This window comes from Hypanus sabinus, chromosome 10, assembly GCF_030144855.1.
Source record: "Hypanus sabinus isolate sHypSab1 chromosome 10, sHypSab1.hap1, whole genome shotgun sequence".
Lineage (NCBI taxonomy): Eukaryota > Metazoa > Chordata > Chondrichthyes > Myliobatiformes > Dasyatidae > Hypanus > Hypanus sabinus.
In genome coordinates, this window is record NC_082715.1 from 162,054,917 (window position 1) to 162,080,558 (window position 25,642).

General features: G+C 46.3%; 5 non-coding genes across 5 annotated transcripts; all 5 read left to right on the forward strand.

Moving 5' to 3' along the window:
* Positions 1 to 7,368: 7,368 nt before the first annotated feature.
* Positions 7,369 to 7,441, forward strand: trnav-uac (transfer RNA valine (anticodon UAC)). Its single transcript has one exon. It is a non-coding gene; the product is annotated as a tRNA-Val (tRNA).
* Positions 7,442 to 8,995: 1,554 nt separating this feature from the next.
* On the forward strand, positions 8,996 to 9,069 carry trnan-guu (transfer RNA asparagine (anticodon GUU)). The gene has a single exon. It is a non-coding gene; the product is annotated as a tRNA-Asn (tRNA).
* Positions 9,070 to 14,460: 5,391 nt separating this feature from the next.
* On the forward strand, positions 14,461 to 14,534 carry trnan-guu (transfer RNA asparagine (anticodon GUU)). Its single transcript has one exon. It is a non-coding gene; the product is annotated as a tRNA-Asn (tRNA).
* A 5,376-nt stretch (positions 14,535 to 19,910) lies between these two features.
* trnan-guu (transfer RNA asparagine (anticodon GUU)) lies at positions 19,911 to 19,984 on the forward strand. The gene has a single exon. It is a non-coding gene; the product is annotated as a tRNA-Asn (tRNA).
* Positions 19,985 to 25,351: 5,367 nt separating this feature from the next.
* trnan-guu (transfer RNA asparagine (anticodon GUU)) lies at positions 25,352 to 25,425 on the forward strand. The gene has a single exon. It is a non-coding gene; the product is annotated as a tRNA-Asn (tRNA).
* Positions 25,426 to 25,642: the final 217 nt, after the last annotated feature.

Here is a 25,642-nt window from a genome sequence, read left to right on the forward strand (position 1 = left end):
CATCTTCCCTTGGCTACGGGTTCCTGGGGACTCTGTCCCTCGGAGGATCGGCGGAGGTAGTAGCAGCGAAGAGCCAGAATTACCTCCTTTGTGAGCTAACTATCCTGGGGAACAGTACAATGATGGGACTAGAAAGAATTAATCAGGAATTGGTAGAGTTAAGGCTCTAAGCACATCAGACCAGCTATGTGGGTGGAGTATGCACAATAGTAGGAGACAAATGCATCACTCATGTTACGGACAAATCATAATATAACCACGACATCCACTCTATTAAGAAACATTGATGATTTCAGGAATGGTCCTAAGAAAGGAGGTGGATAGCTAGGATGGCTACTGGGAGGATCCTGTGGATCCTATCTACTGCATGGGCTAGTTATTCTTGTTGTTATAATCATTGGATGATGTGTATTAATAAATATTAAATACTGACTGTAAGATTCTCTTGAGAAGGGCTCTGCATCCGTCTCAGCCCCAATTTAATTGGATATCATGGAATGATAATAGCAGGGAATGAGGTGTTAAAGGTTAATTTGTCCTGTTGACTTGCAAGAAATTAGATGCTTTAGGTGATTAAGTGTTCTTTGTCAAGTACTATTGAGATAGACAACAGACAATAGGTGCAGAAGTAGACCATTCGGCCCTTCGAGCCTGCACCGCCATTTTGAGATCATGGCTGATCAATTACTATCAATACCCAGTTCCTGCCTTGTCCCCATATCCCTTGACTCCCCTATCCATAAGATACCTTTCTAGCTCCTTCTTGAAAGCATCCAGAGAATTGGCCTCCACTACCTTCCGAGGCAGTGCATTCCAGACCCCCACAACTCTCTGGGAGAAGAAGTTTTTCCTTAACTCTGTCCTAAATGACCTACCCCTTATTCTCAAACCATGCATTTGGAACATATTTCCTGCCTCTATCTTGTCTAATCCCTTAATAATCTTATATGTTTCAATCAGATCCCCTCTTAATCTCCTTAATTCCAGCGTGTACAAGCCCAGTCTCTCTAACCTTTCTGCGTAAGACAGTCCAGACATCCCAGGAATTAACCTCGTGAATCTACGCTGCACTTCCTCTACAGCCAAGATGTCCTTCCTTAACCCTGGAGACCAAAACTGTACACAATACTCCAGGTGTGGTCTCACCAGGGCTCTGTTCAAATGCAAGAGGATTTCCTTGCTCTTGTACTCAATTCCCTTTGTAATAAAGGCCAACATTCCATTAGCCCTCTCCTCTGCCTGCTGCACTTGCTCATTCACCTTCAGTGACTGATGAACAAGGACTCCGAGATCTCTTTGTATTTCTCCCTTACCCAACTCTACACCGTTCAGATAATAATCTGCCTTCCTGTTCTTACTCCCAAAGTATCCCAAAGATGTTAAAGTATAATTTGTCCTGATGACATGCAAGAATTTAGATACTGATCGCTCACCTTGTCCTTGAGTGGACCAACTTCGCTTCTGCTTTTAGGTGATTCAGTATTCTTTGTCTCGTACTATCGCTGTTGCCAGGCATGTGGCTGTTGGGGTAGCGAAAAGTTGTATCTTGCATACGCGACAGACTGTGGTGTAAAACCCTATTAAAAAAAAGGGAGGGTTCTTCCCTTGTTCGGAGACCATCGCTTGACAGGGCTCCGCAAGCACTGTGAAGTCTGTTCAGCGATCCTCCAAAAAAGCTTGTCCTTGCTTGAATAAGGAATCGTGGCTGTCCACGGAAGTTGAAGTATTGCATTTGTATCAAGTGTGTAAGAATTTCAAGAAAACGAACCGACAGTGAGTCACTGCTCGGGGAATGGCCAAGGATTTTTATGTATTTGTCTTCAATCGGTTCGCACTAACGTTAGAGACAGTGGCATTGAATTAAATTGTTTGCTCAAGTAACTGCAGCTAAGAAAGTTAGTCAGAGGTATAACCGTGTCTGGAGACTAATGCCCTGTAAATATCACGGTCGTTCGGAATACATCAGCTCAGAGTATCTGCCGGAACTGTGAATTCAGGAGCAACTGGAGTCACAGATTCTCACGGAGATGGAGTACCCAGTCATCCCGCGGATAGGGGAAGTTTACTATCCTTTTATCTCAGCCTTTGGAACTCCCAAAGCCGCAGAGTCAAATGCCGTTGGTGGGAATTGAAGTTTAGTTCCAATGTTGTGATTGTTTCTGTCACTGGTTCTACTGCCACATGTCCAGTCCCAGTATTCCGCATTTAGGAACGGAATGTCGTCTCTTGGATCGTTATCTAAAAACAAACCGCTGCAGAAATTTAGCTGCCTGCAGCACCGGCTGACTACTCTCCGTTGAACTCCTCCCGCCGGCTTCCCTGTGATTGTCTCAGTGGGAGGTTTCAGTTCCGTCTTTTGCAAAGAGAAACCACTTAACTCTCCTGTCAGGGGTCTCTCTGAGAATCAGTTCTGCGCGGAGACAGTTTAACAGCTTTTGCACATGTTCTGCTTTGCCTGGATCAGTGTTTCCAGCCATTCCTGTTTTTATTCCGTCCTTCGGCTGTTCTGCCGCTGACAGGGCTCGCCATAGAAGCTGATAAGTGTCCAGTGGAGGAATCAGGATGTATTCATTTCATTGGAACCAGATGGGGAAGGCGCCGGTAGAAAGTGTCCCATTCAGTATTGACTCTCAGGAGGTACATACCCAGTTTTCTCTTTCGGCTCCCACTTCACATTTCCTTCATTGGTAAGCATCCGTATTCAGCGAATATTAACTTTGTTTTACCGTTCAAACTCCTCTATTTCCGCCCAGTTCTGCGTCCTCTATTGACCATTTCAACGCTAAATGCAATGATAAAATGGAAATATTACAGTATCCCCGAAAACGGCGGCATTGGATTCTTCTCAGTACTTACTGAACTTTCTGTTCCGTCTCTTTTCCAGTGAACTTTGTGGCGATTGTGACCCTGTCCCGGGGAAAGTGCGGTCTCTCCAAATGTGTCTCTCGCTACCTGGTGGGAATGGCAGCGGCCGATCTCCTGGTCGTTATCTCGGATCCGCTGCTGAGGTGGACTGCTGAGATTTATTTTCCCCGATCATTCCTGTTCATCACTCCTGTGTGCAGAATCAGTCAATGTCTCGTTTTTGCTAGCACTGCGACCTCAGTCTGGCTGACTGTCGCTTTCACCGTCGGTCGATTTGTGGCTATTTGCTGTGAGAAGCTGAAAACAAAATATTGCCCCGAGAGAACGGCGGCTGTGGTTATCGGGATCGGGACAGCAGGTGTGCTGGCCTGTTTGGAGATTGTCCCCTGGAACTTTATATATATATATATACATTCAATAATAATTGATGGTGTTCCCTGGTATTGTGTTCTTACATCGAGCTTCCAAAACTCTCCCTCATGGGTGGCAGCTGAGATGTTTCACCGCCTTTTAACCCCTTGTCTCCCATTCTTTCTGATGTTGCTGTTCAATATTCAGACTGTCAGGCGGATTCTAGCGGCCAGTCGAGCCCGCAGGGGGCTCCGGGGACAAAAGAGTGGAGAGAATGACAAGGAGCGGGAGATGGAGAACCGACGCAAATCCATCGTTTTGCTCTTCAGCATAACCGGTAGCTTTATATTGCTGTGGATAACACGGGTGGTATTTTATATATATTAACGGATCTCAAAGAATTTTGTTTATTCTGTCACATTCTGTCACACCCCGTTACCACAGTAAAGACAGCGGGAATGCTGCAGGTTCTCAGTTCCTGCACCAACACGTGTATTTACGCCCTGACTCAGAGCAAATTCCGAGAGGAACTCAAGAATGCAGTGACATACCCAGTGAACCAGATTGGGAAACTCATGAAGCGTTAGTAATAAATGCTGTAAAGAATTGCAATTCCGCTGCGTTCATGCTCCCTGTTTTGCATCCCCAGTGGTGTGTAAATGCAAACAATGTGATGAATAGAGTTACTAAACAAACAAGAGAAAATATATCGATGCTGGAAATACAAAACAACACACACACACACACACAGACACACAGACAGCGCCCTGATGAACGCTGGCAGCCCGAAACTTCCAATGTTTACTCTTTTCAACTTTTGCTGTCTGTTCTGCCGAGTTGCTCCAGCATCATGCATGTGTTGCGTTAGCGTTACGAAACAGCATTTTACAGCTGATCCCGACACTGCCATCAACTCCCATGCAAATCCCATTTGCACCTCACCACCCGCGCGATTAAATGAAGCTAAGGCAAACCCGTTACACCTGCTTACCCGTTCTGATAAAACTGCCTGATGTTGGAGAATATTTGTGTTTGCTCCAAACACTCCCACTGTAACCCGTCCTTTCCTTTGCCCTCTTTTCGTCCTCTTTCTTTACATATAGTTTGTCCTTCTCTCTGACACCTTGAACCACTGGAAACATGATTTAAACTGTTTTACAGATGAAGACAGACTACCATTGCCTTCACTTGTGAAAGAGACAGAGATCGGTATCAAAGTGATATTCGGCTGTTGCAACAGGGACCCGACCCCGGACAAAGGACTTGAGAATAATGGATGAAAAGGACAGTGTGTGAGATTTCAGGCAGCATAAGAGCCACATGGTAATCGACGGAACAAATGTTCTGTTAATTTTAAAAATTGTGTCTCTCCTAACAAAACGAAGGGATTATTAATTATATAGTTAGAATTATGACGAGATAAGCAGCAGTTTTGTATTGAGAATCTACCCAGTCGGAATGAACTGATTTGAGGAATCCTTCTCCAAGCCATTCATTCGGAGCAACATCACACAGAATGCTGGTGGAACGCAGCAGACTCGGCAGAATCTTTCGGAAGAAGCATTGTCGACGTTTCGGGCCGAGACCCTCTGACATAGGGTCTCGGGCCTTTGTCAGAGGGTCAAAGGGACCTCGGGACAAAGGGACCCTTTGTCAGAGGGTCTCGGCCCGAAACGGCGACAGTGCTTCTTCCTATTGATGCTGCCTGGCCTGCTGTGTTTCACCAGCATTTTGTGTGTGTTGCTTGAATTTCCAGCATCTGCAGATTTCCTCGTGTTTGCCTTCATTCAGAGAACTGTTCTTCACGCGGTGGTCCGTGGAGTCCATTCATCGAGAGCGGATATCTAAGTATGAGCTGTAAATATAACTTGATCAAGAACTGCAATAGATGAGGGGGAGAACCCGGCAACAGTGAAACAGCCACTCTTGCATTAATTGAGGCTGGCCTATTGGAGAGGATTCTCCGAGATGGCATTGACGAGTTATCGCAGAAACATAATTAGGGAAAGTCAAGCAGCTCCTTGAGTGGCAGCTAAGTGACTTTCTGAAGAAGCGACAAATCAAATACATGAGGGTAGAGCACTGGATGCTATACATCTGGAACTGAGTAAGGCTTTTGACAGGATTTCCATAACAGAGGTATGAGATCGATGGCAACTTGTCTGATAGTAAATGGAATTGCGTGAGACGTTTGACAAGAGTTCCCATAATAGACTCTTTCAGAAAATCAGGAGGAATGGGATGGAAACATGTGTTTCTGAATTTGGAATTATCTTGCCCAGTAGGTGTGGGACTGGCAGTAGATGGAGTGTTTCCAGCAGATCTGTTCTGTAGTCCTGCTTTTTTTTCTGATTTTTGTAAATGACTTGAAAGTGGAAGTGGATAGGTTGGCTGGTATGTTGCTGGTTTGAGAGCCACGGAGTGTACTGGTTAGAGAGACGCTACTCCACCTCGGGGCAATGGAAATCGGAGTTTAACTCCGGCTTCCTCTGTGAGCTGTTTGTTCATCCTCCTGTTGATATCTGCGGAGTTTTCTCCCAAGGCCAAAAAAAAAAAGTAGATTAATATGCCATCATGAATTGTCCTGCTATAGGCTCGGGTTAAATTGAGTTTTCTGGGCTTCGCGGCACTGCATCTCTAAATAGATAAATGGCATGGGGGCTGGTGTTGTTTAGAATAGTCCCGAATGTGTTCGTAGGTTACGATTCAACTTCGACTATGTTACTATGCACTTATATGATTTAAAATATTAACTCATTTACACAGTGAAAGAGCCAAGGTTGACGAGAGTATCTCTTTACCCATCGCAATCCATTTGGCATTAAAATACGGGATAGAATTAACAACGAAATCTCCCCACTGTGCTGAATTTATCTCTCTTTAGAGCGGAGTCATTTCCATGTACCCATCACGTAATAAACAGTGGAGGTGATTCGACGGCGTCAATTAAAAATCGTGTTCCTAATTACAATGCTATTTGAAGATTCCTCACTGCTATTCTTGATATTAAAACAATAAAAGCAGAGTTGAGACCAATGTTGCAAATTTCCAGTTGGTCAATGACACCCAGTGACATGGGACGTACCAACCCGAGGTCAGAGTGCAATGAATTTAAGTGCCGTCACGCCGCAAACACCTGAGGGCCAAAATCACCCTTGATAATGGGGTGAATTTCAGGATTTTCCGGTAAAACACAAGATTAGCACACGGGAGGTGAACTAGACTGACCATGTGAACAAATTGAAGTACGGGAGCCTGAAGTGGAGTTAATTCAAAGTTTAAAGTTTATTTATTTTAACCTAGGTATATGTAGGGCTCTCAACCATTAACTGTGGTGTTAACTGTTTAGGCTAACTAAATGGCTTCTCTGTATTGTTATAATACAATGGCTTCTCTGTAATGTTACTTAATGTTGTAATGGGTTTCTGTAGCTGGAATGTTTGGGTTATGACTGCAGATAAGGCGGGGGGGGGGGAGGAACTAACCAATGGAGAATTGTTATGCTATCTTGTCTGTGTGAGCTGAGCGGGAGTTCGCGTTCCTTTTCGGGAGGCGAGGGAAGAGGGCGGACGTGTGAGGTGAGGACAGCGGTTCCAGGGCGACGGATACTAGAAGTCGGCGGTTCGATCGGTGACCGAAGGCTCGGAAGGCCGTTGTGGATGGAATCGGAGGCGTGAGCTCCAACCTATTAAAGTATTATCTGCACAAACTGATTAACTTACTGATTTGGCGCCTTTAGGTTATCTGTTTCTAATGACCTATCGCTGAGAAATAACTATAAAGTTGTAATTATTTACTCGCCTTAGGTGTATTGTCTGATATTTATGTTGCGAGCGTGTACTGGGGGAGGGGGGAGGGCATTACACCGTATTTGCACCGAAGTATTCCACTGCTGGCGGGGCGACATCGGTTCACCCTAGGCGAACGGGGGTAAATTGTGGGCACAGATGCTACATATACATTATACAACCTTGATAGTCGTCTCCTTACAGGCCAGAAACCCAATAGAATCCGCATGTACTCCTCCGCTGCGACTTCACTCTGATCCGCACGTCCTGACTCCATCTCATCCTTCCCCCGACAACATCTCCTCGAACACACCTCGGTCTCGGGCCATTGGTCAACAGCGCAGATCATTGAGCACTTTGTACGGTTTCTGTGGTGTAGTGGTTATCACGTTCGCTTTACACGCGAAAGGTCCCCAGTTCAATGCTGGGCAGAAACATTGTTTGGTTTCCTGAATTTAGGAAGAGTATGAGATTCAGTTCGGGTTTGAGTTTACTGTCATAGGCACTCAGGGCTATAAACACCAGGAACATTCGGTTTCCAGCAGCAGCACATTGTATTTCAAACCTGACAGCGATAAATGACATGAAGATGAATTAATATCAATTATGCATTCTTTACAGGAGAATATAAACCGATTTACACACGAGGAGGTTCGTGGATGACTCAGACTGCAGGATCATTATTCGTTCAAGGCAATTTTGGCAGAGCTTAGGATGCTTTGTGTTTTTACCGGAGCTGACTTCTGGAAAAAATCAAACCTATTTTAAAATTGGAAATCGCTTCCGTTGTCATTCTACTTTTATTACTGAGCTCTCTGTATAAATTCTCCACCACCTCGGTCCCTCTCTCCCCCCCCCCCCCGCTGTCTTGCACACACACACACACACACACACACACACACACACACACACACATACACACACACACACACACACACACACACACACACACACACACATACACACACACACACACACACACACACACACACACACACACACACACACACACACACACACACACACACATACACACACACACACACACCTCTCTCTGATTCTCTTTGTTTTTTCTGTCGTTAGCACCACCACAGTCATCCAAACCCCCGTCAGAAGCAGATATTTCTGCTCCGCACAGTTTGCTTCGACACATAGACCTTCCAGGACTCGAATCTGTGATTATCCGGTGATATTGCATCATAGACCGCAGTCAAATCTTACCATTTTTGTCACACATTCCTTACCTTTAAGAAGGACTGAGGAGGACGGACTGATCACAATTCGATCATCGTGGTTCTCTGGGAATGCCCGAAAAGGATAATTAAAAGCTCCCTGTATAATGATGCAGGAAAACTGGAGACCGTTTGGTTTCGAGACGAGCGGACAGTGGGAGATCGCAGGTCGCTATGGAGTTCGGATCACGGTACTTTTGTTCGCCAAAAGAAACTACAGTCTGATCAGCGACAGGGGAAGCAGACAAGCCATTTGTCTTTGTTTCCCCCCATTTTGTGGACTCTGCACAGTTTCTTGCTCTTGCACAATCTAATAAACAACTACATCCACACTAGACCGGATAATTTTGAAAAAGCCGGTTTCACGTAAAAACGGTAGGCGTCCACACTATGCGTTTTTGAAAATATTTCTATCCACATTGAAACTTTTAACCCAGGAACAGTCCTGTTTCTCTAATCCCGGGATCGGTGCTTTCCTCTTCTTTCCTGGGACACAGTGATTACTTCGCATGTAAAATGTCCTTCTTTGAGGAGAGTGTACTCGTGGCCGAATGTTTTGGCGACGCACTGAGAATCTATTGGTATTATTCCTTCTAATTCTGACAGGTTTGTGGTTCCAACCTTTTCTGTTTAACGTTGGCCGTCATCATCTGATGAAATCTATTCATGCACATTATGAAAAGCCGAGTCAGAGCATCGATGACTAGGCACCATATTTCAAAGCCGGAATGGGCAATTTATTAAAATCTTCTCCAGCTTGTCTCTGTGGCGCAATCGGTGAGCGCGTTCGGCTGTTAACCGAAAGGTTGGTGGTTCGAGCCCACCCAGGGACGCTGGTGAACCGGCAGCTTTTGCTGTGTGTTGGATTGCCAACTGGGAAACGGTGCCGTGTCCAGCTCTCCCTAATACTGCCGCATCACGTTCAGTGGGGATTAAAATTGTTTAAGGTACATACCGAGATACAGTGAATAGCTTCTCTTTCACACTGATCCTGGAGATCAAACAATTACACAGTGCATGGAAAGAGATCAATGTAAAGCAGTAACAGAATGCAGAATGAAATGAAACAGCGACAGAGAAAGAACAGTGAGATCAATAATTAGTGGTAGCATCTTAATGAGGTAGATTGCGAAACGCTGTTCTGGCCGGTAGAGGGCGCTGCCTGCTGCTGCCGTACCGAGTGCAGTGGGAATTGAAATTTTGTCAGTTACAGAGATAGAGTGCACGGGTACAGAGAAAACTTGTCTTTCTTTCTGTTCCTATGTTTCTGGAAGTGCATTTAGTGGACGACCTAACCTGGTCTCTCAATGACACCAGTTTCGTCAAAAAGTAGACCAGCATCTCCACGTCCTGGGAAGATTGAGGCCAGCAGAGCTTCCTCAACCCTCATTATAACTGCAGGAGCCCCACTAAGAGTCTTCGACCCACTCGCTTCTCCATCTGGTACAATAATTGCAAGGCCATCTGACGGCAAGACCCGGCAAAGTATCGCGAGGACTGCTGACAGACAGAAGTTCAGTTTCCCAGTGAGCAGCTGATCTTTCAACACTGACGGGATTCAGTTCACTTCCCAATTCGACATTCATTTGATCACATAGACGGATCGGGAAGAGAACGAGACGTCAGGATTGGAAAAATAAATAATTTAAAGTGTATGGGTGTATTCTCCGCTACACCTCAGGCTGTGGCCTCTCCTAGTTACATCCAAGGCTCTCCGAAATAACACAGACTAAATACGGGATGAAATCAAAGGGTCAAGGAGCATCTATGTAGTGGCCCGTCGAGAGACATCAACTGTCCATAGATGCTGCCTGTCCTGGTGATTCCCAGCATTCTGTGCTCCGGATTTCCAGCATCTGGAGAATTTCCTTTGTTTAGAACCGAAGTGGGAAGCCGAAGACAAAGAACAGGAAGGCAAAGAGACACAGCCGGTCCTCCTACGTAAGTCTGGAACAGGAAAAACGCGCTGCCGCTGGGATTCTCATTTGTCCTCCCCACCTCTGTGTCTGTCAGGTCCCAACACCAGCCCCGGGTCCTCGGATCCTCCATCTTCCTTCACCTTTCCTCTACACCTCAACTCTCCCCTCTCCTCTATAATGAAGATACCACTGCATCCCTCGACACAGCTTTTCCCCACTGGTTTCCTACATCCGACCGTGACTTATTACACGCTATTGATACTTTCAACGATGTCAAATTTCCTGACTCCGATCATATTATTTTTACTACGGATTTCCAGTTCCTGTACCCCCCCAGCCCGCTCCAGGAAGGTTGCAAAGTTCTTCGTTTCCATCCGGAGACCAGACCCAGCCCGCTCCCCTCCACCATCTTTCACCTCCAATTGGCGGAACCTGTCATCGCTCTTAATAATTTTTCCTCCGGTTCCTCACACTTCCTTCAAAGAAAAGGTATAGCCATGGTCACTCGCAAGGGTGTCAGCCATACCTGCATGTTTGTCGGCTACGGGGAACAGTCTATGTTCCAGGGCTACGTTGGTATCGCTCCCAACGCCAACCACCTCTCCGGCATCGGCGTCAAGCGCTTAATTCTGCGTAACATTCGCCATCACCAACGGGATTCCGCCACCAAACACAGCTTTCTGATCCCCACCCATTTCTGCTTTACGCAACGAGTCTACGTAAATCACTTTTCTGTTCGTCCCTTCCCACCGGCTTCTCTCCTGCCACTTACTCTTACAAGTGAAATCAGTGATACACCTGCCCTTGCACCTCCTCCGTCAAACAGTCCTTCCAGGTGAGGTGGCACTTCACCTGTGAGTCTGTTCGAGTCATCGGTGAGTCATTTTCTATTTCAGTGAGTCCGCTTCACCAGTCACCTACCAGAAAAAGCAAAATCTCCCAGTAGTTACCCATTTTAATTCCGCTTCCCAATCCAGTTCGGACAGCCGGTGATGGCCGTTGCAATGAGCTAATAAAGCGAACCCAAGTGCAGGACACAAACACGGCGAGTCAGTTAGGATGCTTACGCGGACGTGAACGCTGAACAGCAAACAGGAGGGATCTTGACACGGAGCCTTGACACAGAGGGACCGAGCTTCATAGGGAAACCTTGAAACTGGAGCAAAGCTTAGAACACACGGTCCTAAGCGGGCGGGAAATGTTAAATCCCACACAGGCAAAACCAACGATGTGGAGTCTAGAGTTTGTAACGCTGGGGGTTTTATGCTGCAGGGCTTCATGGAAACCAGGTGTGTCGTCATCCAAGAGAATTAGAAGCAAATGGGAAATTAAAGGTGGGAACCGTGGCACAATCAAAGGAAATTAGGAGAAAGTAGGGAATTAATGATCGAGACCGAGATAATAACCCCACCCCCCACCACCACCACGGGAGCCCCTAGACGAACCAATGGCCGTATGTTCACAAAAAAATTGGGTCAGAATTACTTCACTGATCAAGATTTCTGAGATTTTTAGTCATAGCTTTTTTTTTTCAGAAACTGATGATCTGACGTCTCCCATTAATTGGTATCTCCTTTACCAATCACGACCCCATATATCTGTGTCTTAAATGCACCGAATAAGTTCTTCCATTGCCCGTTGCGGCAATCAATCCCAGAAATCACCGTCACCTGACTGAAGATATCCTCTGAGTCAGCCTTTGTTCTGAGGCAGAGCCCACAGATCCCAGTCTCTCTTATTAATGGGAACATACTCACCATGTCCACTCTAGACACGCTTTGCCGTATATTTCGGTTCCCATTGAGATCCGCCATCATCCTTCTGATCCTCAGCCCGTACAACAAAGGGCCTTTCTAGCATCCCGTGGCTCCTGTGTTTCAAGGATATCCCCTAACACCGGTTCTCCGATTGCTCCAGGAAGTGTCCCTTGATATGACTAATCCCAGTTACCGTCTGACCCAAATGGGGTGATGATAGGATTCCCCCAGAAACTGCAGACGCTGTTGCACGTTGTCCATGGCTACGCAACCCCTTTCAGGGAGATGGGAACCAGCATGATGGAGCAGAGGACGAGCCAGCAAGTTTACAAGTGATGATGGGTGTAATATTAATGTAAGGAAGGACAATGCAATGACTGGGTGTAAATGCAGATGGTGCAAAGAACTAAATTGTAGCACAGAGCCAAAAGTCAATAGTGCAAAGCATACAGAACTGAAAGCTCTGTATTTGACAGGTGGCAGCGAGTGGGAATACAGCGCACTTTTCTAGTTGCCTCCCACCGACTAGTGGTGTTCCTCGTGGGACATAATTTAATACTGTTCACATTATCTGTCAGTGATTCAGATTATACAATTTCTGGCAAAGTTTGTGAATGATGCAAAGGTAGATGAGGTGGAGTAGGTAGGGCTGACGAAGCAATGCAGTTGCAGCCGGTCTTAAACAATTGGAAGATTGGACAAAAAAGGGGCAGCTGGAATACAGTTTTGGAATTGTACGATAATGCAATTTGGTGAAAGGAACAATAGTACGGACTAGTATCTAAATGGGAAGAAAGTTTGGGAATACTCAAGTAATTCACAGCTTGAGTATTTCGTAAATATGGCAAATACAATATTAGCATTTATTTCAATAGGAATAAAATATTAAAAGGTAAGGAGATAATGCTGAGGCTCTATGAGACACTAGTCAGGCTGCATTTGGGGTATTGTCAACGCTTTTAACCCCCGTATCTCAGAAATGATGTTCTGTTATGGAAGAGAGCCCAGAGAAGTTTCACAAAGATGATTTCTGGAGCTGAAGATTGAGCGAGTGAGTAGCGTTCGGCAGGTTTGATCCTGTACTCACCGGAGTTTAGAAAAATGCGGCGGATTTCATTGCAACCTACCGAATGTGGGAAGGACTACATGAGGCGAATGTGGAAAGGATGTTTCCTCTGGTGGTTGTATCCAGCTGATGGGCACATCCTCGAAATTCAGGGGCGATCTTTTAGAAAAGATGTACGAAGGTTTATTGTTTAAACACAGAGTGAATGTTCTGCCAGAGACTGCGGTGGAATTCAAGGCCTATGGTATATTTAAGGCGGAAGTTGATAGTTTGCTGATCGTTCAGGGAGTCAAAGGATATGGCGAGAAACCATGTGTATGGGATTGAGTGGTATCCGGGTTCAGCCATGATTATGTCTGAGCAGACTCGATGGGCTGAATGTCCTGTTTCTGCTCTAATGTCTTATGATCATACGGTCGCATACAAATGCTGAAGAGGGCATGGCGGTAGCAGAGTCAATGAACAAGCATCGGGGTAACGCTTTCAGCTATTCTGTGCTCGTACATCCCAGGGACAGATAGCTCTTTCGCATTGGTTTCTCGTTAGAGTAGTGGTTAGTTTTCCCGTCTATCACGGGGAAGACGCGGGTTAATTTCCCCGATAGAGAAGTGATTCCACGTTAAATGCACTTGCAACTCAAATATTCCTAACAAATTGTGAACCGTTACAGAGTTTGAGTCCGAGTTTGATGTTGGTGTGGTCATCGTTTTTGGGAATGTGGGACAGCCCAGTCAGCGGTGACAGCGGGAAGGGAGAATCTGCCGTGAAAATAAAAGGAACTTTGTGTTCAGCTTCGTGAAATATCCACTCAGCGACTTCGTATCTCAGAGTCATTTGGCGTGACAAGCGATGACAGACGCCGGTGCTTCCAGAAATAATTGCTTCATCCGACTCTGCCACATTTTAACTGTTAGACAAAGGCTGTTCTGTGCTCGATTTAAGGGGTGCAATTCAAAGTGTCAGAAAGGAGAGGGCGAGTGAAATCAGTATCTTCTCCCATCTCAAGCCATCTTGCAAAGGCTTCGTGAGAGTCCTTACGTCTAACGGCGAGCTCGGGACTCAGGAAAAGGTCATCGACCTGAAACGTGAACTCTGTTTCTCTCTCTACAGGCGCTGACTAAGCTGCGGAGTATTTCCGGCAGATTCAACTTTTAACCCAGGAACAGTCCTGTTTCTCTGATCCCGGGATCGGTGCTTTCCTCTTCTTTCCTGGGACACAGTGATTACTTCGCATGTAAAATGTCCTTCTTTGAGGAGAGTGTACTCGTAGCCGAATGATTTGGCGACTCACTGAGAATCTATTGGTATTATTCCTTTTAATTCTGACAGGTTTGTGGTTCCAACCTTTTCTGTTTAACGTTGGCCGTCATCATCTGATGAAAACTATTCATGCACATTGTGAAAAGCCGAGTCAGAGCATCGATGACTAGGCACCATATTCCAAAGCCGGAATGGGCAATTTATTAAAATCTTCTCCAGCTTGTCTCTGTGGCGCAATCGGTGAGCGCGTTCGGCTGTTAACCGAAAGGTTGGTGGTTCGTGCCCACCCAGGGACGCTGGTGAACCTGCAGCTTTTGCTGTGTGTTGGATTGCCAACTGGGAAACGGTGCCGTGTCCAGCGCTCCCTACTACTGCCGCATCACGTTCAGTGGGGATTAAAATTTTTTAAGGTATATACCGAGATACAGTGAATAGCTTCTCTTTCACACTGATCCTGAAGATCAAACAATTACACAGTGCATGGAAAGAGAACAACGTAAAGCAGTAACAGAATGCAGAATGAAATGAAACAGCGACAGAGAAAGAACAGTGAGATCAATAATTAGTTGTAGCATCTTAATGAGGTAGATTGGGAAACGCTGTTCTGGCCGGTAGAGGGCGCTGCCTGCTGCTGCCGTACCGAGTGCTGTGGTAATTGAAATTTTGTCAGTTACAGAGATAGAGTACACGGGTACAGAGAAAACTTGTCTTTCATTCTGTTCCTATGTTTCTGGAAGTGCATTCAGTGGACGACCTAACCTGGTCTCTCAATGACACCAGTTTCGTCAAAAAGTAGACCAGCGTCTCCACGTCCTGGGAAGATTGAGGCCAGCAGAGCTTCCTCAACCCTCATTATAAGAGTCTTCGACCCACTCGCTTCTCCAGCTTGTACAATAATTGCAAGGCCATCTGACGGCAAGACCCGGCAAAGTATCGCGAGGACTGCTGACAGACAGAAGTTCAGTTTCCCAGTGAGCAGCTGATCTTTCAACACTGACGGGATTCAGTTCACTTCCCAATTCGACATTCATTTGATCACATAGACGGATCGGGAAGAGAACGAGACGTCAGGATTGGAAAAATAAGTAATTTAAAGTGTATGGGTGTATTCCCCGCTACACCTCAGGCTGTGGCCACTCCTAGTTACATCCAAGGCTCTCCGAAATAACACAGACTAAATACGGGATGAAATCAAAGGGTCAAGGAGCATCTATGTAGTGGCCCGTCGTGAGACATCAACTGTCCATAGATGCTGCCTGGCCTGGTGATTCCCAGCATTCTGTGCTCCGGATTTCCAGCATCTGGAGAATTTCCTTTGTTTAGAACCGAAGTGGGAAGCCGAAGACAAAGAACAGGAAGGCAAAGAGACACAGCCGGTCCTCTTACGTAAGTCTGGAACAGGAAAAACGCGCTGCCGCTGGGATTCTCATTTGTCCTCCCCACCTCTGTGTCTGTCAGGTCCCAACACCAGCCCCGGGTCCTCGGATCCTCCATCTTCCTTCACCTTTCCTCTACACCTCAACTCTCCCCTCTCCTCTATAATGAAGATACCACTGCATCCCTCGACACAGCTTTTCCCCACTGGTTTCCTACTTCCGACCGTGACTTATTACACGCTATTGATACTTTCAATGATGTCAAATTTCCTGACTCCGATCATATTATTTTTACTACGGATTTCCAGTTCCTGTACACCCCCAGCCCGCTCCAGGAAGGCTGCAAAGTTCTTCGTTTCCATCCGGAGACCAGACCCAGCCCGCTCCCCTCCACCATCTTTCACCTCCAATTGGCGGGACCTGTCATCGCTCTTAATAATTTTTCCTCCGGTTCCTCACACTTCCTTCAAAGAAAAGGTGTAACCATGGTCACTCGCAGGGGTGTCAGACATACCTGCATTTTTGTCGGCTACGGGGAACAGTCTATGTTCCAGGGCTACGTTGGTATCGCTCCCAACGCCAACCACCTCACCGGCATGGGCGTCTAGCGCTTAATTCTGCGTAACATTCGCCATCACCAACGGGATTCCGCCACCAAACACAGCTTTCCGATCCCCACCCATTTCTGCTTTACGCAACGAGTCTACGTAAATCACTTTTCTGTTTGTCCCTTCCCACCGGCTTCTCTCCTGCCACATACTCTTACAAGTGAAATCAGTGATACACCTGCCCTTGCACCTCCTCCGTCAAACAGTCCTTCCAGGTGAGGTGGCACTTCACCTGTGAGTCTGTTCGAGTCATCGGTGAGTCATTTTCTATTTCAGTGAGTCCGCTTCACCAATCACCTACCAGAAAAAGCAAAATCTCCCAGTAGTTACCCATTTTAATTCCGCTTCCCAATCCAGTTCGGACAGCCGGTGATGGCCGTTGCAATGAGCTAATAAAGCGAACCCAAGTGCAGGACACAGACACAGCGAGTCAGTTAGGATGCTTACGCGGACGTGAACGCTGAACAGCAAACAGGAGGGATCTTGACACGGAGCCTTGACACAGAGGGACCGAGTTTCATAGGGAAACCTTGAAACTGGAGCAAAGCTTAGAATACACGGTCCGAAGCTGGCGGGAAATGTTAAATCCCACACAGGCAAAACCAACGATGTGGAGTCTAGAGTTTGTAACGCTGGGCGTTTTATGCTGCAGGGCTTCATGAAAACAAGTGTGTAGTCATCCAAGAGTATTAGAAGCAAATGGGAAATTAAAGGTGGGAACCGTGGCACAATCAAAGGAAATTACGAGAAAGTAGGGAATTAATCATCGAGACCGTGATAATCAACCCCCCCCACCTCCCCACGGGAGCCCCAAGACGAACCAGTGGCCATATGTTTTCAAAAGAGTTGGGTCAGAATTACTTCACTGATCAAGATTACTCAGCTATTCAGTCATAGTTTTTTTTCTAGAAACTGTTGATCTGACGTCTCCCATTAATTGGCATCTCCTTTACCAATCACGACCCCATATATCTCTGCCTTAAATGCACCGAATAAGTTCTTCCATTGCCCGCTGCGACAATCAATCCCAGAAATCACCGTCACCTGACTGAAGATATCCTCTGAGTCAGCCTTTGTTCTGAGGCAGAGCCCACAGATCCCAGTCTCTCTTAGTAATGGGAACATCCTCACCATGTCCACTCTAGACACGCTTTGCCGTATATTTCGGTTCCCATTGAGATCAGCCATCATCCTTCTGATCCTCAGCCAGTACAACAAAGGGCCTTTCTAGCATCCCGTGGCTCCTGTGTTTCAAGGATCTCCCCTAACACCGGTTCTCCGATTGCTCCAGGAAGTGTCCCTTGATATGACTAATCCCAGTTACCGTGTGACCCAAATGGGGTGATGATAGGATTCCCCCAGAAATTGCAGACGCTGTTGCACGCTGTCCATGGCTACGCAACCCCTTTCAGGGAGATGGGAACCAGCATGATGGAGCAGAGGACGAGCCAGCAAGTTTACAAGTGATGATGGGTGTAATATTAATGTAAGGAAGGACAATGCAATGACTGGGTGTAAATGCAGATGGTGCAAAGAATTAAATTGTAGCACAGAGCCAAAAGTCAATAGTGCAAAGCGTACAGAACTGAAAGCTCTGTATTTGACAGGTGGCAGCGAGTGGGAATACAGGGCACTTTTCTAGTTGCCTCCCACCGACTAGTGGTGTTCCTCGTGGGACATAATTTAATACTGTTCACATTATCTGTCAGTGATTCAGATTATACAATTTCTGGCAAAGTTTGTGAATGATGCAAAGGTAGATGAGGTGGAGTAGGTAGGGCTGACGAAGCAATGCAGTTGCAGCCGGTCTTAAACAATTGGAAGATTGGACAAAAAAAGGGCAGCTGGAATACAGTTTTGGAATTGTACGATAATGCAATTTGGTGAAAGGAACAATAGTACGGACTAGTATCTAAATGGGAAGAAAGTTTGGGAATACTCAAGTAATTCACAGCTTGAGTATTTCGTAAATATGGCAAATACAATATTAGCATTTATTTCAATAGGAATAAAATATTAAAAGGTAAGGAGATAATGCTGAGGCTCTATGAGACACTAGTCAGGCTGCATTTGGGGTATTGTCAACGCTTTTAACCCCCGTATCTCAGAAATGATGTTCTGTTATGGAAGAGAGCCCAGAGAAGTTTCACAAAGATGATTTCTGGAGCTGAAGATTGAGCGAGTGAGTAGCGTTCGGCAGGATTGATCCTGTACTCACCGGAGTTTAGAAAAATGCGGCGGATTTCATTGCAACCTACCGAATGTGGGAAGGACTACATGAGGCGAATGTGGAAAGGAAGTTTCCTCTGGTGGTTGTATCCAACTGATGGGCACATCCTCGAAATTCAGGGGCGATCTTTTAGAAAAGATGTACGAAGGTTTATTGTTTAAACACAGAGTGAATGTTCTGCCAGAGACTGCGGTGGAATTCAAGGCCTATGGTATATTTAAGGCGGAAGTTGATAGTTTGCTGATCGTTCAGGGAGTCAAAGGATATGGCGAGAAACCATGTGTATGGGATTGAGTGGTATCCGGGTTCAGCCATGATTATGTCTGAGCAGACTCGATGGGCTGAATGTCCTGTTTCTGCTCCAATGTCTTATGATCATACGGTCGCATACAAATGCTGAAGAGGGCATGGCGGTGGCAGAGTCAATGAACAAGCATCGGGGTAACGCTTTCAGCTATTCTGTGCTCGTACATCCCAGGGACAGATAGCTCTTTCACATTGGTTTCTCGTTAGAGCAGTGGTTAGTGTTCACGTCTATCCCGGGGAAGACGCGGGTTAATTTCCCCGACAGAGAAATGATTCCACGTTAAATGCACTTGCAACTCAAATATTCCAAACAAATTGTGAACCGTTCACCGATTGTGAATCGGTCGAGTCCGAGTTTGATGTTGGTGTGATCATCGTTTTTGGGAATGTGGGACAGCCCAGTCAGCGGTGACAGCGGGATGGGAGAATCTGCCGTGAAAAAAAAGGAACTTTGTTTTCAGCTTCGTGAAATATCCACTCAGCGACTTCGTATCTCAGAGTCATTTGGCGTGACACGCGATGACAGACGCCGGTGTTTCCAGAAATAATTGCTTCATCCGTCTCTGTCACATTTTAAACTTTAGACAAAGGCTGTTCTGTGCTCGATTTAAGGGGTGCAATTCAAAGTGTCAGAAAGGAGAGGGCGAGTGAAATCAGTATCTTCTCCCATCTCAAGCCATCTTGCAAAGGCTTCGTGAGAGTCCTTACGTCTAACGGCGAGCTCGGGACTCAGGAAAAGGTCATCGACCTGAAACGTGAACTCTGTTTCTCTCTGCACAGACGCTGACTAAGCTGCGGAGTATTTCCGGCAGATTCAACTTTTAACCCAGGAACAGTCCTGTTTCTCTGATCCCGGGATCGGTGCTTTCCTCTTCCTTCCTGGGACACAGTGATTACTTCGCATGTAAAATGTCCTTCTTTGAGGAGAGTGTACTCGTAGCCGAATGATTTGGCGACTCACTGAGAATCTATTGGTACTTATCCTTCTAATTCTGACAAGTCTGTGGTTCCAACCTTTTCTGTTGTATGTTGTCCGTCACCAACTGATGAAAACTATTCATGCACATTGTGAAAAGCCGAGTCAGAGCATCGATGACTCGGCACCATATTCCAAAGCCGGAATGGGCAATTTATTAAAACCTTCTCCAGCTTGTCTCTGTGGCGCAATCTGTGAGCGCGTTCGGCTGTTAACCGAAAGGTTGGTGGTTCGAGCCCACCCAGGGACGCTGGTGAACCGGCAGCTTTTGCTGTGTGTTGGATTGCCAGCTGGGAAACGGTGCCGTGTCCAGCGCTCCCTACTACTGCCGCATCACGTTCAGTGGGGATTAAAATTGTTTAAGGTACATACCGAGATACAGTGAATAGCTTCTCTTTCACACTGATCCTGGAGATCAAACCATTACACAGTGCATGGAAAGAGAACAATGTAAAGCAGTAACAGAATGCAGAATGAAATGAAACAGCGACAGAGAAAGAACAGTGAGATAAATAATTAGTTGTAGCATCTTAATGAGGTAGATTGGGAAACGCTGTTCTGGCCGGTAGAGGGCGCTGCCTGCTGCTGCCGTACCGAGTGCTGTGGTAATTGAAATTTTGTCAGTTACAGAGATAGAGTACACGGGTACAGAGAAAACTTGTCTTTCTTTCTGTTCCTATGTTTCTGGAAGTGCATTTAGTGGACGACCTAACCTGGTCTCTCAATGACACCAGTTTCGTCAAAAAGTAGACCAGCGTCTCCACGTCCTGGGAAGATTGAGGCCAGCAGAGCTTCCTCAACCCTCATTATAAGAGTCTTCGACCCACTCGCTTCTCCATCTGGTACAATAATTGCAAGGCCATCTGACGGCAAGACCCGGCAAAGTATCGCGAGGACTGCTGACAGACAGAAGTTCAGTTTCCCAGTGAGCAGCTGATCTTTTAACACTGACGGGATTCAGTTTACTTCCCAATTCGACATTCATTTGATCACATAGGCGGATCGGGAAGAGAACGAGACATCAGGATTGGAAAAATAAGTAATTTAAAGTGTATGGGTGTATTCCCCGCTACACCCCGGGCTGTGGCCGCTCCTAGTTACATCCAAGGCTCTCCGAAATAACACAGACTAAATACGGGATGAAATCAAAGGTTCAAGGAGCATCTATGTAGTGGCCCGTCGAGAGACATCAACTGTCCATAGATGCAGCCTGGCCTGGTGATTCCCAGCATTCTCTGCTCCGGATTTCCAGCATCTGGAGAATTTCCTTTGTTTAGAACCGAAGTGGGAAGCCGAAGACAAAGAACAGGAAGGCAAAGAGACACAGCCGGTCCTCCTACGTAAGTCTGGAACAGGAAAAACGCGCTGTCGCTGGGAATCTCATTTGTCCTCCCCACCTCTGTGTCTGTCAGGTCCCAACACCAGCCCCGGGTCCTCGGATCCTCCATCTTCCTTCACCTTTCCTCTACACCTCAACTCTCCCCTCTCCTCTATAATGAAGATACCACTGCATCCCTCGACACAGCTTTTCCCCACTGGTTTCCTACTTCCGACCGTGACTTATTACACGCTATTGATATTTTCAACGATGTCAAATTTCCTGACTCCGATCATATTATTTTTACTACGGATTTCCAGTTCCTGTACACCCCCAGCCCGCTCCAGGAAGGCTGCAAAGTTCTTCGTTTCCATCCGGAGACCAGACCCAGCCCGCTCCCCTCCACCATCTTTCACCTCCAATTGGCGGAACCTGTCATCGCTCTTAATAATTTTTCCTCCGGTTCCTCACACTTCCTTCAAAGAAAAGGTGTAACCATGGTCACTCGCAGGGGTGTCAGCCATACCTGCATTTTTGTCGGCTACGGGGAACAGTCTATGTTCCAGGGCTACGTTGGTATCGCTCCCAACGCCAACCACCTCACCGGCATGGGCGTCTAGCGCTTAATTCTGCGTAACATTCGCCATCACCAACGGGATTCCGCCACCAAACACAGCTTTCCGATCCCCACCCATTTCTGCTTTACGCAACGAGTCTACGTAAATCACTTTTCTGTTTGTCCCTTCCCACCGGCTTCTCTCCTGCCACATACTCTTACAAGTGAAATCAGTGATACACCTGCCCTTGCACCTCCTCCGTCAAACAGTCCTTCCAGGTGAGGTGGCACTTCACCTGTGAGTCTGTTCGAGTCATCGGTGAGTCATTTTCTATTTCAGTGAGTCCGCTTCACCAATCACCTACCAGAAAAAGCAAAATCTCCCAGTAGTTACCCATTTTAATTCCGCTTCCCAATCCAGTTCGGACAGCCGGTGATGGCCGTTGCAATGAGCTAATAAAGCGAACCCAAGTGCAGGACACAGACACAGCGAGTCAGTTAGGATGCTTACGCGGACGTGAACGCTGAACAGCAAACAGGAGGGATCTTGACACGGAGCCTTGACACAGAGGGACCGAGTTTCATAGGGAAACCTTGAAACTGGAGCAAAGCTTAGAATACACGGTCCGAAGCTGGCGGGAAATGTTAAATCCCACACAGGCAAAACCAACGATGTGGAGTCTAGAGTTTGTAACGCTGGGCGTTTTATGCTGCAGGGCTTCATGAAAACAAGTGTGTAGTCATCCAAGAGTATTAGAAGCAAATGGGAAATTAAAGGTGGGAACCGTGGCACAATCAAAGGAAATTACGAGAAAGTAGGGAATTAATCATCGAGACCGTGATAATCAACCCCCCCCACCTCCCCACGGGAGCCCCAAGACGAACCAGTGGCCATATGTTTTCAAAAGAGTTGGGTCAGAATTACTTCACTGATCAAGATTACTCAGCTATTCAGTCATAGTTTTTTTTCTAGAAACTGTTGATCTGACGTCTCCCATTAATTGGCATCTCCTTTACCAATCACGACCCCATATATCTCTGCCTTAAATGCACCGAATAAGTTCTTCCATTGCCCGCTGCGACAATCAATCCCAGAAATCACCGTCACCTGACTGAAGATATCCTCTGAGTCAGCCTTTGTTCTGAGGCAGAGCCCACAGATCCCAGTCTCTCTTAGTAATGGGAACATCCTCACCATGTCCACTCTAGACACGCTTTGCCGTATATTTCGGTTCCCATTGAGATCAGCCATCATCCTTCTGATCCTCAGCCAGTACAACAAAGGGCCTTTCTAGCATCCCGTGGCTCCTGTGTTTCAAGGATCTCCCCTAACACCGGTTCTCCGATTGCTCCAGGAAGTGTCCCTTGATATGACTAATCCCAGTTACCGTGTGACCCAAATGGGGTGATGATAGGATTCCCCCAGAAATTGCAGACGCTGTTGCACGCTGTCCATGGCTACGCAACCCCTTTCAGGGAGATGGGAACCAGCATGATGGAGCAGAGGACGAGCCAGCAAGTTTACAAGTGATGATGGGTGTAATATTAATGTAAGGAAGGACAATGCAATGACTGGGTGTAAATGCAGATGGTGCAAAGAATTAAATTGTAGCACAGAGCCAAAAGTCAATAGTGCAAAGCGTACAGAACTGAAAGCTCTGTATTTGACAGGTGGCAGCGAGTGGGAATACAGGGCACTTTTCTAGTTGCCTCCCACCGACTAGTGGTGTTCCTCGTGGGACATAATTTAATACTGTTCACATTATCTGTCAGTGATTCAGATTATACAATTTCTGGCAAAGTTTGTGAATGATGCAAAGGTAGATGAGGTGGAGTAGGTAGGGCTGACGAAGCAATGCAGTTGCAGCCGGTCTTAAACAATTGGAAGATTGGACAAAAAAAGGGCAGCTGGAATACAGTTTTGGAATTGTACGATAATGCAATTTGGTGAAAGGAACAATAGTACGGACTAGTATCTAAATGGGAAGAAAGTTTGGGAATACTCAAGTAATTCACAGCTTGAGTATTTCGTAAATATGGCAAATACAATATTAGCATTTATTTCAATAGGAATAAAATATTAAAAGGTAAGGAGATAATGCTGAGGCTCTATGAGACACTAGTCAGGCTGCATTTGGGGTATTGTCAACGCTTTTAACCCCCGTATCTCAGAAATGATGTTCTGTTATGGAAGAGAGCCCAGAGAAGTTTCACAAAGATGATTTCTGGAGCTGAAGATTGAGCGAGTGAGTAGCGTTCGGCAGGATTGATCCTGTACTCACCGGAGTTTAGAAAAATGCGGCGGATTTCATTGCAACCTACCGAATGTGGGAAGGACTACATGAGGCGAATGTGGAAAGGAAGTTTCCTCTGGTGGTTGTATCCAACTGATGGGCACATCCTCGAAATTCAGGGGCGATCTTTTATAAAAGATGTACGAAGGTTTATTGTTTAAACACAGAGTGAATGTTCTGCCAGAGACTGCGGTGGAATTCAAGGCCTATGGTATATTTAAGGCGGAAGTTGATAGTTTGCTGATCGTTCAGGGAGTCAAAGGATATGGCGAGAAACCATGTGTATGGGATTGAGTGGTATCCGGGTTCAGCCATGATTATGTCTGAGCAGACTCGATGGGCTGAATGTCCTGTTTCTGCTCTAATGTCTTATGATCATACGGTCGCATACAAATGCTGAAGAGGGCATGGCGGTAGCAGAGTCAATGAACAAGCATCGGGGTAACGCTTTCAGCTATTCTGTGCTCGTACATCCCAGGGACAGATAGCTCTTTCGCATTGGTTTCTCGTTAGAGTAGTGGTTAGTTTTCCCGTCTATCACGGGGAAGACGCGGGTTAATTTCCCCGATAGAGATTTGATTCCACGTTAAATGCACTTGCAACTGAAATATTCCTAACAAATTGTGAACCGTTACAGAGTTTGAGTCCGAGTTTGATGTTGGTGTGGTCATCGTTTTTGGGAATGTGGGACAGCCCAGTCAGCGGTGACAGCGGGATGGGAGAATCTGCCGTGAAAATAAAAGGAACTTTGTGTTCAGCTTCGTGAAATATCCACTCAGCGACTTCGTATCTCAGAGTCATTTGGCGTGACAAGCGATGACAGACGCCGGTGTTTCCAGAAATAATTGCTTCATCCGACTCTGCCACATTTTAACTGTTAGACAAAGGCTGTTCTGTGCTCGATTTAAGGGGTGCAATTCAAAGTGTCAGAAAGGAGAGGGCGAGTGAAATCAGTATCTTCTCCCATCTCAAGCCATCTTGCAAAGGCTTCGTGAGAGTCCTTACGTCTAACGGCGAGCTCGGGACTCAGGAAAAGGTCATCGACCTGAAACGTGAACTCTGTTTCTCTCTCTACAGGCGCTGACTAAGCTGCGGAGTATTTCTGGCAGATTCAACTTTTAACCCAGGAACAGTCCTGTTTCTCTGATCCCGGGATCGGTGCTTTCCTCTTCTTTCCTGGAACACAGTGATTACTTCGCATGTAAAATGTCCTTCTTTGAGGAGAGTGTACTCGTAGCCGAATGATTTGGCGACTCACTGAGAATCTATTGGTATTATTCCTTTTAATTCTGACAGGTTTGTGGTTCCAACCTTTTCTGTTTAACGTTGGCCGTCATCATCTGATGAAAACTATTCATGCACATTGTGAAAAGCCGAGTCAGAGCATCGATGACTAGGCACCATATTCCAAAGCCGGAATGGGCAATTTATTAAAATCTTCTCCAGCTTGTCTCTGTGGCGCAATCGGTGAGCGCGTTCGGCTGTTAACCGAAAGGTTGGTGGTTCGAGCCCACCCAGGGACGCTGGTGAACCTGCAGCTTTTGCTGTGTGTTGGATTGCCAACTGGGAAACGGTGCCGTGTCCAGCGCTCCCTACTACTGCCGCATCACGTTCAGTGGGGATTAAAATTTTTTAAGGTATATACCGAGATACAGTGAATAGCTTCTCTTTCACACTGATCCTGAAGATCAAACCATTACACAGTGCATGGAAAGAGAACAATGTAAAGCAGTAACAGAA